This window comes from Chlamydotis macqueenii, chromosome 3, assembly GCF_036417535.1.
Source record: "Chlamydotis macqueenii isolate bChlMac1 chromosome 3, bChlMac1.mat, whole genome shotgun sequence".
Classification (NCBI taxonomy): Eukaryota; Metazoa; Chordata; class Aves; order Otidiformes; family Otididae; genus Chlamydotis; species Chlamydotis macqueenii.
In genome coordinates, this window is record NC_141558.1 from 54,908,278 (window position 1) to 54,921,655 (window position 13,378).

The following is a 13,378-nucleotide window of genomic DNA, read 5'->3' on the forward strand; positions in this document are numbered from 1 at the left end:
CTCGATCCATTCTCTGCCCAGCCTGTATTTGTGCCTGGGATTGCCACGACCCAGGTGCAGGACCTTGCACTTGGCCTGGTTGAACTTCATGAGACTGGCACGGGCCCACCTCTCCAGCCTGTCAAGGTCCCTCTGGATGGCATCCCTCCCTTCCAGCGTGTCGACAGCACCACACAGCTTGGTGTCGTCGGCGAACTTGCTGAGGGTGCACTCTATCCCACTGCCCATGTCGCCGACAAAGATGATGAACAGGGCCAGGCCCAACACAGACCCCTGAGGGATGCCACTCATGACCGGTCTCCACTTGGACATCGAGCCGTTGACCACCACTCTCTGAGTGCGGCCATCCAGCCAACTCCTTATCCACCGAGTGGTCCGTCCATCAAACCCATGCCTCTCTAGTTTAGGGAGAAGCATGTTGTGCGGGACAGTGTCAAAAGCTTTGCACAAGTCCAGGTAGATGATATCTGTTGCTTGTCCCTTGTCCACCGATGCTGTCATCCCATCATAGAAGGCCATCAAATTGGTCAGGCACGATCTGCCCTTGGTGAAGCCATGTTGGCTGTCACCAACCACGTCCTTGCTCTCCATGTGCCTTAGCATGATTTCCAGGAGAATCTGCTCCATGACCTTGCCAGGCACAGAGGTGAGGCTGACCAGCCTGTAGTTGCCCGGGTCTTCCTTATTCCCCTTTTTAAAAATGGGGGTAATGTTCCCTCTCTTCCAATCATTGGGGACCTCACCAGACCGCCATGATTTCTCAAATACAATGGCCAGTGGCTTCGCAACTTTATCCGCCAGTTCCCTCAGGACCCATGGATGGATCTCATCAGGTCCCATGGACTTGTGCACCTTCAGGTTCCTCAGATGTTCCCAAACCTGCTCTTCGAGTACAGTGGGTGGTTCTTCATCCTTGCAGTCCCTGCTTGTGCCTTCCAAAGCTTGGGTGGTGAGACAAGAGCCCTTATTGGTGAAGACTGAGGCAAAAAAGTCATTGAGTACCTCAGCCTTCTCCACGTCCCAGGTAACCAGGATGCCGGTTTCCTTCCGGAGGGGGCCTACATTCTCCTTGGACTTTCTTTTGTCCCCTACATACCTATAGAAGCTTTTCTTGTTGCTTTTTATATCCCTGGACAGATTCAATTCCGTCACGGCTTTAGCCTCCCTCACCTGATCCCTGGCCACTCATACAGCCTCTTTGTAGTCCTCCCAGGCTACCTGTCTCCGCTTCCACCCTCTATAGGCTTTCCTCTTCACTTTCAGTTGGTCCAGGAGCTCCTTGCTCATCCACGCAGGCCTCCTGGCCTTTTTGCCTGACTTGTTCTTCATCGGGATGCACCTCTGCTGAGCTTGGAGGAGGTGTTCCTTGAATGTGGACCAGCTTTCCTGGGCCCCTCTTCCCTCCAGGGCTGCCTCCCACGGCATTTTGCCCATCAGGTCCCTGAAGAGGCCGAAGCCCGCCTTCCTGAAGTCTAGGACAGAGAGCTTGCCTTGTAGTTTCCTCGCTGCCCCGTGGATGTTGAACTCCACCGTGTCGTGGTCACTGCAGCCAAGGCTGTCCTTCAGTTTCACATCCCCCACCAATCCCTCCTTGTTGGTGAGCACAAGGTTGAGCATGGCACCCCTTCTTGTCGGCTCTTCTGTCACCTGCAGGAGAAAGTTACCGTCCACGCATTCTAGGAACCTCCTGGACTGCCTGTGCCCTGCCGTGTTGTCTCTCCAACAGATGTCAGGGTGGTTGAAGTCCCCCATGAGGACCAGGGCTTGTGACCATGAGGCTGCTCCTATCTGGTTATAGAGCGCCTCAACTGCTCTGTCCTCCTGGCCAGGCAGCCTGTAACAGACCCCCACCGTGACGTCCCCTGTCCGTCCCCATCCTCTAATCTTGACCCGTAAGCTCTCTGTCAGCTCCTCCTCCATCCCCAGGCGGAGCTCCATGCACTCCAGCTGGTTGCTGACGTAGAGAGCGACACCCCCTCCTTGTCTCCCCTTCCTGTCCTTTCTAAAAAGCCTATACCTCTCCATGTTGATGCTCCAGTCATATGACTTGTCCCACCACTTCTCTGTAATGCCAACAAGGTCGTAGCCCTGCTCGTGTGCAAGCATCTCCAGCTCTTCCTGTTTATTCCCCATGCTGCGTGCATTGGTATAGAGACACTTCAGCTGGGCCCCTGACAAAGCCGACTTGCTGGCTGGAGCAACAGGAGTTCTGTTGGACCGCAGTTTAAGTTCATTTGCACATACCTGAGATCCTTCCTCAGCTTCTGGACCCTCGGTGCTGGTGCTGGCGCCATGCTGACAGCAGTGGGCTGAACTGTGCTCCCCTTCCCCCAGCATCACTAGTTTAAAGCCCTCTGGACGAGCCTGGCAAGCCTTTGTCCAAGCACGCTCTTCCCCTTCTCAGTTAGGTGCACACCATCCGCCCCTAGCAGCCCGGGCTTCTCAAAGCACACCCTGTGGTCTAGATACCCAAAGCCCTTGCTGTAGCACCACTCCCCGAGCCACGAGTTGACCTGCCAGATACGTCTGGCCCTTTCAGGTCCCTGCCTTTCGACCGGGAGGATTGACGAGAATACCACCTGCGCCCCAGAGTCTTTGACTGTTTTACCCAGTGCCCTGAAATCCCTTTTGATGTTTCTCAGGCTACTGCAATCTGTGTTGCTGGCACCCACGTGAAACACCAGTAGTGGATAATAGTCTGTGGGCCGTATGAGGCTAGGTATTCTCTCGGCGACATCCCTGATACGAGCCCCCGGGAGACAGCGTACCTCCCGAGAGAGTGGATCGGGTCAGCAGATGGGTGCCTCTATACCTCTCAGGAGGGAGTCACCCACTACTACCACTCGTCTCTTTTTCTTGGTAGCACTAGTTATCACGCGAGCCGGTCAGGCTACCTTGCACGGCTCCAGTGCCTCCCCTGAGGTGTTGGGTCTTACTTCTTCAGTCTGCAGAGCAGCAAAGCAGTTCTGCAGGGGCACCTCGGGGTTCTGAGGAAGCTTCTTCTTCCTCCTGCTGCGCCTTGCCCTTGCAACTTTCCATTCATTGGCATCTTCTGCCTGCTTGCTTACCTTGTGTGTCAATGGGGGGGGTTTTGCTTGGTTGACTATCCAGTTGAGTAAATCATATATTACCCTTTACAGCTGGATGGAGTTTCCAAGACACTTTGTGCCTCTTGCAGAAACTTTTTTCTCATCAGCTGTAGGAATGAAATGGGCCAGCAGTAGTAATTTCTACATACCCAGCAATGTATATGCTACAAAGTGAATAATGAAATATTACTGGGAGAGAAGGATATTGTTTGTCAGGAAAGTTCACTGAGAAATGTGTTGAGTGACGGGCTGAGTGATGAATGTGCTGGAAGTATTGCATGTGGGCAAATGTGGCTTAACGCAGGGAAAATATAGCACGGTGTAGCATGACCTAAGTCTTGGAATCCAGCAATATGATTTGGCTCCAAAAAAGCTGACTCATTCTTTGCGCCTCTGGCAGATTCATGCTGCTTGACTGTGTGCACCTATTGCTCATGAAGCAGGATTTGGTCTGTGGGCTGGTGAGTAAAATTTACAGCATTACCAGAAACCTAAAACTGAGGAATGAATCTTTAAAGAGACATATGTTGCACATCTTACCAACAGCAACCATTTGCTAAGGCTACAAAACCAGTCCACTGCAGACGTTTCTTGGTCTCACCTGCTAAACCTGGCAAACCACAGAAATATTTGTGGCTGTGCACCAAAAGAACAAACAGAGTGGGTCTTGCAAGCTTATGGGCTGTTCTGCAGTGTAAAATGAAGTTGGATCACTGCACAGTAAAATCACTTTAATTACAAAAGTCATGTTACTTTAGAGTCTATAAGACCATTGCTACATTTTAGAATCTCTACTTTCACCTAACCCCAGGCAGTTGAAATTAAGTGAGGGTTACAATAATGGTTAAGGTTACTGGATTTCCCTCATCACTTTAACTTTAAAACAACACTCAGTTAAATTGGTATAGCATTCTCCTGGGACATAAATAACGTAGTTTTCAATTGCTAGCAAAATGGCTTATTAAAAAAAAAAAATCCAGTAATTGAAGGGTTCATTCTTAGATCAGCAGAGGCATGCACAAATCCTATTTGAGCTAATAGATTTGCAGGCACAAACCTGATTCCTTACACTGAATAGTGCATCAGCATGATCAGATTTCTTCATACTGAATATTGGCAACTTTTCTCAAAGTCAGCAGAAGATGTATTTTACATGCATGATACGTATTACACATATACATACATACATTCAGGAAGAATCAGGCGCGATTTCCCCCTGCCAGAGGTGCTGAATTAACCTTTGTCTGCAGTGGAAACTCAGGTTGCTTGGTTTTTAGCTAAATGGAGTTAATAAGAAATGAAAGAAGATATTTTGAGCTCCGTGAGCTTTGCTCATTAAATGCAGAGGTGGGTACCATAAATTGAGGTACAAAATGTTAGCCTTGCAGAAAGTAAATTGCCTTGGACTTTATATACAGAAATTAATAGAAAATGATATTTTAAAGTGAGAATATGTATATATCTGTCTCTCTCTCTATATATAGATACAGAGAAAAAATTATATTCCTGTATGTACGATGAGAAATAATTCTAATTTAAATTGTTTCATGAGCAACTTATATAGCTATCATTTTTTCCCCCTTTTTGTTGCCTATTATTTGTACTGTAGACTGTATTAATAGGTAGCTTTCTTGCACTGGTAGGTCCTTAGATGTATAGTAAGAGACCATTTCTGTCTTCCAGGAGCTTATTGTGTGTGCATCCTCCTGAATTCTCCAGGATTTACTGTAGGGAGGTGAGTTGTGTTTGGTTTTAGAGAAACTAGTTTGATAAAAATCTAAGTCTCTGTTGAGCAACTGTTTAATGATATAATCAAGCACCACATTTGGAGCAACAGAAACTAGTGCCTTCTTTGTACGTCGTGGTTCAACTCCAGTCAGCAACTAAGTACACACAGCTGCTCACGATGGGAAAGAATTGGAAAGATGAAAGTATGAAAACTCATGGGTTGAGATAAGAGTACTTTAATGATTGAAATAATATTAACTAATATTAACATTAATATTAATAATAATAAGAAGTAATGAAAAGGAAAGCAACAAAAAGAGAGAGAAACAAACCCCCCAAAAAACAAGTGATGCAACTGCTCACCACCAGCTGACCAATACCCAGCTAGTCCCTGAGCAGCCATCACGAAGTGGAACTGAGAGCAATCCCAGAACAATCCTGAGCAGAATCTCTGAACAGCGATTTCCAGAATTTGCCCACCAGCCAGCCTCTGCTTAGATACTGAGCATGATATCTACAGTATGGAATGCTTCCTTTGGCCAGTTTGGGTCAGCTGTACTGGCTATACCGTACCCAGCTTCTCATACCTGCACATTAGCAAAACCTAGGAAGCCGAAAAAGGTCCTTGATTTCTTAGCAATGACTAATAAATCAGTGTATTATCAATATTCTTCACATACCAAATGCTATACTAAATCCGAAACACAGCAGCTACTAGAAAGAAAATTAGCTTCATTTCAGCTGAAACCAGCACATAGAAACACTTGCTAATTCTGTGCTGACTAATTATGATTCACATCCTTTTTTCTTGTCAAAAGTAACCCAGGTGTACAGTACTGAAGTATACAATATGTGCTAGATGAGAAAGTTGTCATTGTATGGACTGGACTATGTAGCATTGTCATCCTGGCCTGCAACCAATGATGCGTATAAGTAAATTTCTGTTCCTGAGTAGCTCTATTAACTTTACATATGAATGTATATATTTCCAGCAAACTCTATGACATACTCTTGAATATAGAATTATTCATATATATAAACTTCCGCAAGGCTCCTAGCATTTGTAGCACAGCCCTTCTAAAGAGTATCAATTCTAAGCAGAATTTTTCAGTCACATCTAGTCTAAATAATAAATAATAATTCTTAGTTTCATCTTCTGCTGACTCATATATAGATCTATAAACTTGTTGCTGTAAGGTGTGCAGGGTTTTTTTCATTTTTCAGGGGAAGGAAATTGATTTTAGGGCTAAAAGGAGCTAAGAAAAAAGTAGTAGAGCTTAGAAAAGCAGTAGTCAAATATGTAATACAAGCCAATAAAAATTTAATTGGCACAGAACACCAATCAGAACTGTTTTTTTTTTTTTTTTTCCAGCACAGATGATGTGAATTGAGTATCAACAGATACAAAAAAGAATTTGGGAAGCAATTTTTCAAGCTGAGAATAACAAAAGTATGAAGTATCCCAGCAGACACTAGACTCAAGCAAAAAACGTTGGAGTGATCCAAAGAAGCAATAGATACCTTCCTGTGTGACAAAGCAGCGCTAAAAGAATGGGCTTCAGCAGATTGTGGACACCTTGTGTTCTCCATTTTGCAGACATTGTGATTTATATCAGGATATGATGATTTCTTAAAGCAATTATATTTTAGATGCAAAGCATAGTGATCGGTTTTTATTTTCAGAGAACAAATATGAAGGTTCATAATGGTCCAATCCCTATAAAAATGACAATTTTCACAAGCAGTTAAAACAGCATCCAAAGCCAGAGTCTGAGCATAACCTGTAAAGCGTCTAATACGGGATCACTGAGCATATGGTTTTTATGACCAATTAAGTACTAGCTTGGGATGAACAGTTTCCTGAAGACACCTCATTTCCCCAAGGCAGAAAGAGTCCTCACAATTATCTTGTCTCAACTTTCAAAAACAGCTACTTCAAAGTGTGCTATTTATCCACAACTCCTGCAGTTGAAACTTTCGCAGTTGCTTTAATTTGTCCTGTATGTGCGACCGGCTGAGACAAACTCTTGTATGATGAGCATCTTCACACTAAGGAAGAGGCCCTTTCAATTTAAGAGTTAAGTAGGCCCTTTAGATGAGATGGACTCTACGACAGTGCTATCAGAAGCTTTTAATATCCAGAGATTTTTTTTTTACTAATTGAAGGCAACTTGGATTTAGCGGTAGGAACGGCTCTAATGTGCATCCTGCTCTTGGAAGGACCCCGGACACATGTGATTTGAGTGTTTGTTGGGAAGAGCTTTAGCCCATGTGCAAGCACACCTAATCACAAAGGGTTTGTCTCTTGGTGTGGGTTTTGCACTATGGCTTGTTGCACCTCTCCACTTTTCCTACTTACCAGCTTTCCTTGCATCTAGATATAGTGGGTGAAAGGCAGCCAGTCAGAAGAAGCTTGGAAACCACCTAATAGGAAAGCTACATAAGCTTTGCTAAGGATTGTTTCCTAATTATTTATTATTCTTGATGCGTAGTGTAATAACATTAAGCCTGTACTCAGGCATTTCTGAATGTGGGCCATTTGAATCTGGATCTGGAAAGCAGGCATCATTTCATCACAGGACCATTTCTGAGGAACTGCATTCTGAGAAATGTTTGGTTTTTTTTCTTTTTTTTTTTCCTGGGATCACACATAATTTGCAAGTTACTCAGCTAATCAAAATAGTTTTTCTAAAACTGTAACTATTTGCATCCAGCACTGGTAATTTGTTCTTCCCCAGTTGATCTGTAGTCTCACAGTGTCTGTGCTCACCCTCATTCATTCATCCTCCATTATAGGCTTGTTCCTGAAGGATGCTGAGTACCTGTGGTTTGATTGAAAGTTATTGCATCTCTCAGGGGTAAATTTAATTTGAGTGATACCCCCTAGAATCCATTGTGATATGATGCATTATAAAATAAAGCAATAATGGAATATCTACAAGCCATTTTTTTCAGTCTTATTTGAGGAAAAGAAATCTTAGCAGAGAAAGCCATAGAAATAAACTGTATTTTATTCTTTAACTAATACAGAAGTTGCTTGAATCTTGAAATGAAAAAGAAAAGAAAAAAAATGAGGCATTGATCATAAACAGCCTTCTGTCAGCTGTTAACAACTGGGATTGGTGGTTTGGTACCAACATTATTTCAAGTAAATGAGAAGGCAGAATTGTAAACAAAGGAAAATGTTCAATCCCCCAAGTGAAACGTGGGCTGATGCCTAGTATTTATAGCTTAGTACATCCTCATTAATCCATTCTGTTAATTTTTTTTTTCTTTAACACTGACTAAGGAAGAATACTAATGCAACATTTCTCTGCTAAGCATTCTGTTATATTTGAGATCTTACATGCTAACACATATTTTTCTTTCCAAAGAGCTCATGCAGTTTTTATTTGAATCACACCATGGAAAAGAATCACTGCATTTCTTAAACTATTAACAAATGCTTCAAATGATGAAAACCTACTGAAGCCAGCAGGAAACACAATCCAGCAATTATATGGCAGCAGCAAACTGGATTTTTTTTTCTGATTTGGATTCAGTGGAAGAGTGGTGGTTATTGTATTTATGTCTTTTAAGAAATACTCAGTAATATTTGCCTGTTTCTGACATACCTGAAGACTTGTCCATAAAGTTAATCACCTGATGCTAAAAAACCCCTCTGTACTTCAATCACATTTATTCTCAGATACATATGTCGTAGTTCAGCCCCGATCAGGACCAGACTATGCAGTCTCTCTCGCTCCCCCCTCCCTCTGAGAGAATAGGGGGAGATAAGGAAAAACGGCTCGAGGTTTGAGATAAGGACACGGAGAAATCCTTAAAGTTACCGTCATGGGCAAAACAGACTTGACTTGGGGAAAACTATTCATTTATTTCTAAAACTAACAGGATAATGAGACAGGGAACAAGATAACCTCCCCCCACCCCTCCCTCTTCCCAAGCTTAACATTATCTCTACTACCTCCCCTCCCGAGCGGCACAGTGGGGGAAAGGGAATGGGGGTCGGGGTCATCACGCGATGTTTTACGCTGCTACTCCATCATTGAGGGAAGAACTCCTCACATTCCTCCCCTGCTCCAGTGTGAGGTCCCTCCCACGGGCCACAGTCCTTCATGAAACTGCTCCAGTGTGGGTCATCTCTTCCATGGGGTGCAGTCCCTCCAGAACAGCTAGCCTAGCGGGTCCTCCACAGGCCACAGCTGCCTTCAGGCTTCCACCTGCTCCGGTGTGGGGTCCTCCATGGGCTGCAGGTCAATCTCTGCCCCTCTGTGGACCTCCTTGGGCTGCAAGGGGGACAACCTGCTCCACCATGGTCTTCACCACGGGCTGCAGGGGAATCTTGGCTAGGAGCCGCATTACTCCTCCTCCTCCTTCTGAACTGACCTTGGCGTCTGCAGCTGTTTCTCGCTACAGGCTGGCAGACGCCTCCCAGGATCCTTTTTACATGTCATTCACTTCTCATCTCCTCTCCACTTCTTGCAGCCAGGCTGGGCCGAGTGGGGCCCAGTCGGCTGCCCAGCGGGAGTCCAGAGGGTGAGGCCTGCAAGGCCCACAAGGCTCGCGCCTCCCCCTCTCTACCCCCACTCAGCTGCTTCACATCTTCTTCTCTGTTTTGTTTTTTTCCTGTTTTCCCCTTCTTAAATACGTTATCACAGAGGGGTTATCACGGGACATTCTGCTACCAATTGGCTCGGCCTTGGCCAGCAGCAAGCCTGCCCTAGGCCTGTCCGAGTCCACTGAACAAAGGGGAGCGACTTCTAGCAGTTTCCTACAGAAGCTGCCACCTTAGGCCCCCCCTCACTAAACAAAACCAGAACAACATATTAAAACATTTTGAATGATGTACCGGTAGTCTTTTGGCCACAGAGTCTGTAGCAAAAAAGTAATATTGGCTATGAAAAGAGAATGATTTAGAGCTTAGTGTAAAGATGCAGTAGAAAGACTTACAATGGTGTGCGTAATTTTGGAGATTTATGACTCAATTCAGTCAAGTGGAAGCACTGACAGAAATTCCTTTGTTCTCAACATGATAGAGCCCATGTGCCTGTCTTCAATTTATGTCTGGACTGATAAAAAATTATTATGAAATTTTTATTGTAAAGCTGTTGTATACATGATGTTTATTGCAAAATCTGAGTCTTGTAAGATTTAAAAGGTTCAAAGCTATGTTTTCAACTGTTATATCAGGGTCACATGTTCAAAAGAGTTCAAAAGTCAACACTGCAGAATTTGTGTGGAAATAAGGCCTTAGTTTGGCACACTAAGGTCTTTGGTATCCTAGGCTAACTGGACTAAAATGCTAAAATTCTGGCTGTAGTCCCTGCAGAATTACCTCCTGGAGCTGCTGATGCATTGTGAGTGAGTGATCGGAGTCTGGTTATTGTAATTACGTCTCTTAAGACATACTCAGTAATGTTTGCCTGTTTCTGATGTACCTGAAGACTTGTCCATAGAGTTAATCACCTGATGCTAAAAAACCCATGTACTCCAGTCACACTTGCAGACCAGTCCTTGCAGACCAATAGAGGAGCAAAGCCTTTCTAAAATGTAGTCTCCTGTTTTCTCAGTAAGTATTCATGATCTACCTGTTATCATTGCTCATAATCCATGTTCTGAGAAGGCTTTCAATGTCATACGAGGTGCATGCTGTTCACAAGTGGGGAAATGGAAACAGAAAGCTGGGTATAGTTCCTGAGAAAACAACCATGACCTGAGGAACCGGCATGGAGAAGTCAGGTTTTGGCTGCCTACAGAAAACATTGCTGCAATGCTGATTGCTGGAGAGTTACTTGAGTTATTTAAAATTACTAGTAGCAAAAATCTAGAAAAATGGCTCTCAGTTGTGTCTGTGAGATATAAACTGTAATGCCACTCATTAGCTACCTTCTGTGACAGTGAAGAAACTTAAATAAAAGTACTGAGAAACAGCAGAACAAAGACCAATTGCATAGAAATGCTCAGCATGACCAGGCCATCTGTTCCATCAGTAAAACGTAAAAGTTTAAAGAGGTTTAAAATATATATTTTAAAAAAATATAGTTTGGAAGATCAACAAGAGAGAAAAGCAGCAAACATTAAAACCCCATGCTTTCTACACAAGCTTCATTCTTGGAGTTATCTGGATTATTGCTACCAGGCATGACAAAATTTTGACTGGAGCTTTTTCTCCTGGAAGCTTTAGAGTCTTCAAGTTCTGCACAAATTCCCTTTGAGATTATTGGATCAGTTAGAGAGAAGCTCAAAGGGACTTAATACAAAGAAATGTGGCTTTAAGGAGAAGAGAAAAAGAGAGTGGAAAGTTATTGGAACTTATGCTATTTACATTTACTATTACATTCTTTTTTAATTTTTTTTTCTTTTCCTTTTCCTTTTTCCATGTTTTCCCTTATTTTTGTAAGCAGCATTAGTTAGCTGGCTGTTTCACAGTTCAGTATTTGATATTTGCTTTTACTTTGAATACAGATGTCCCAGAGAGTTAGCATTTATGCTCTAATTGTCTATTTAGCAACTGCATATGGCCTTTTAATATGTAGGCTCTGATCACAGCTCTGAGAATTAAATTTGTTCCTGAATCTTCCTTTAACAATATGTTTGCAATTGTGTAATTGTTTGAATTAAATATTCAGTAACAAGCTTTAGTTGTTTTCATTTCTATTCTATTTTTCATATTTCTGAAAACTTTATTTCTTTGTAATAGTTGCAAAACTTTTATTTCCCCTACACTTGCAGTCACACTGTCTTTCATGTGCTCAAGGTGTTAGATGTAACTGGTAGCAGACAGCCTGTCTGAGTAAAATACAAGACAACGGCCAGCCTGAAATATCCCTGTTGGAGCAAGTAGAGCAATCACCTTGTCACTGTGTTGTATGAGTTTTGTGCTGTGAACTAGGAGGGCTCCAAGATGGGTAGAAGGTCTGACACTGCACTGGAGGGACCCTTGGTAGAGGCAAAGGGCTGGGGCACCACTGTACTGTTGGCACTGCTCTCTAATTTGGATAATTCAGCTCCAGCTGCTCAGCTGGTTTTGTTGAGGTGCTGGCTTGGGCTGGCCCATCCCCTTTCAATGGTGTAAGACTTAAACAAAAGAGGCAGCATGAGCCAGAAGCCAGAATTACCTACTGGAGCTGCTGATGCTCTGCCATTCCGCAAGTGCCCCTTGAGCATGTGGCGGGTTACTGGGATTTAGCAAGGAACACGCAGCTTAGGTTTTCAGCACTTTGCTTTTCCAAGGCCTTATGATCCTTCCAAGTGGGAGGGTCGGCAAGTGAGGAGACATGGAGGTGTCTGTAGCTGCCAGATAGCTCCTGCTAAGGACTTATCTTAGCTCCTGCTAAGGACTTTGTGATGGCTGTTTGTGCTAGGAGCAGAACAGGAGGCTGTATTTCAGTGCTGACTGAGGCATAATACCTGGAGGGTGGTGGCTGGGAACAGGGCTATGAGAGATTAAAATAACTGGGTGATGGTCAGAGTGCCAGAAGAGGAGGAAGGATTGAAGAGAGGGGTGATAAGATTGGAGAGGTCAAACAGTGAAGTCCTGTAGGTAAGATTAGACAGAAAATTGTTGCCACAGTTGAGACAGGAAGAGGCTATATTTTTGGCAGTGTAAAATAAGAAGCATTTTTCGAAATGGAAAAAGTCAGAAGTTACATACGTTATGCAGAAAACTCTGATACTTACACATAGTTGGGAGAGACACATTCCAATGTTATTAGAGGTGAAGACCTAGTAGTATACCTGGATAGAAAGCAGTCCTGAGGTGCAAGCTTTTATGACAGGCAGGATGCACATACTCTGCACAGAAAAAGGAGATCGTGCAGGTAGCTTGGGGAAAGATTATTTTACCAACATTGAGCTTGGATTATGTTGTTAATTTAGGCTGACTGTCTGTGTTCAGTTCTGATGGTCTAAAGCTGAGCACCATTATTGCTAATTTCCCCCAGAACCTACACTTTCCTGCCAAAAGACAAATACAGATGTGCTGACAAAGCAAGTTTCCGTGCTTTGGGCTTGAGCCACCCGATATAACACATTTGGTGCCTGCAAGGACAGCCAATTTGTTACTGGCAGGTAACAGTTTTCAAATTTCTACAGGGTTTCACAGAAGGCCGTCTAGCAGAGACAGCTTGGAAATGGCTCTGTCTCGGTTGCCCTTGCTGTGGGGCTTTTGTACACCAGTCTGACACCCCCATGAAGGATTGAAGGTGGCTTGTTCCAGCAGACTTTCTCTTGCTACAGCTAGTTATCTGGTTTGAGCCAAGACTGACTCCATTGCATATCAGAGACTGGCTTTGAGGGCAGGGTGTTCCCTGTCACCGGGAGATTTCACATATTGGACTTTGCATGGGCTTGAACTGCCCGCTGAGGAGATACGTCTGTGACTTTTCCGGTTGCCGTTTGGTGCTCTGCTGTGTTGAGTGCCATGCTAGCTCATTTTCCTGCCTGTTAAAGTATGGGCTGAGGTGGAAAGTTGAGTGTTGCACTGTGGGTAGTAACACGAGAGGTAGATCTGGCTGGGTCAGGAAGTGCTGCAAACACTGCCAGGCACCTCAGAAATGTAT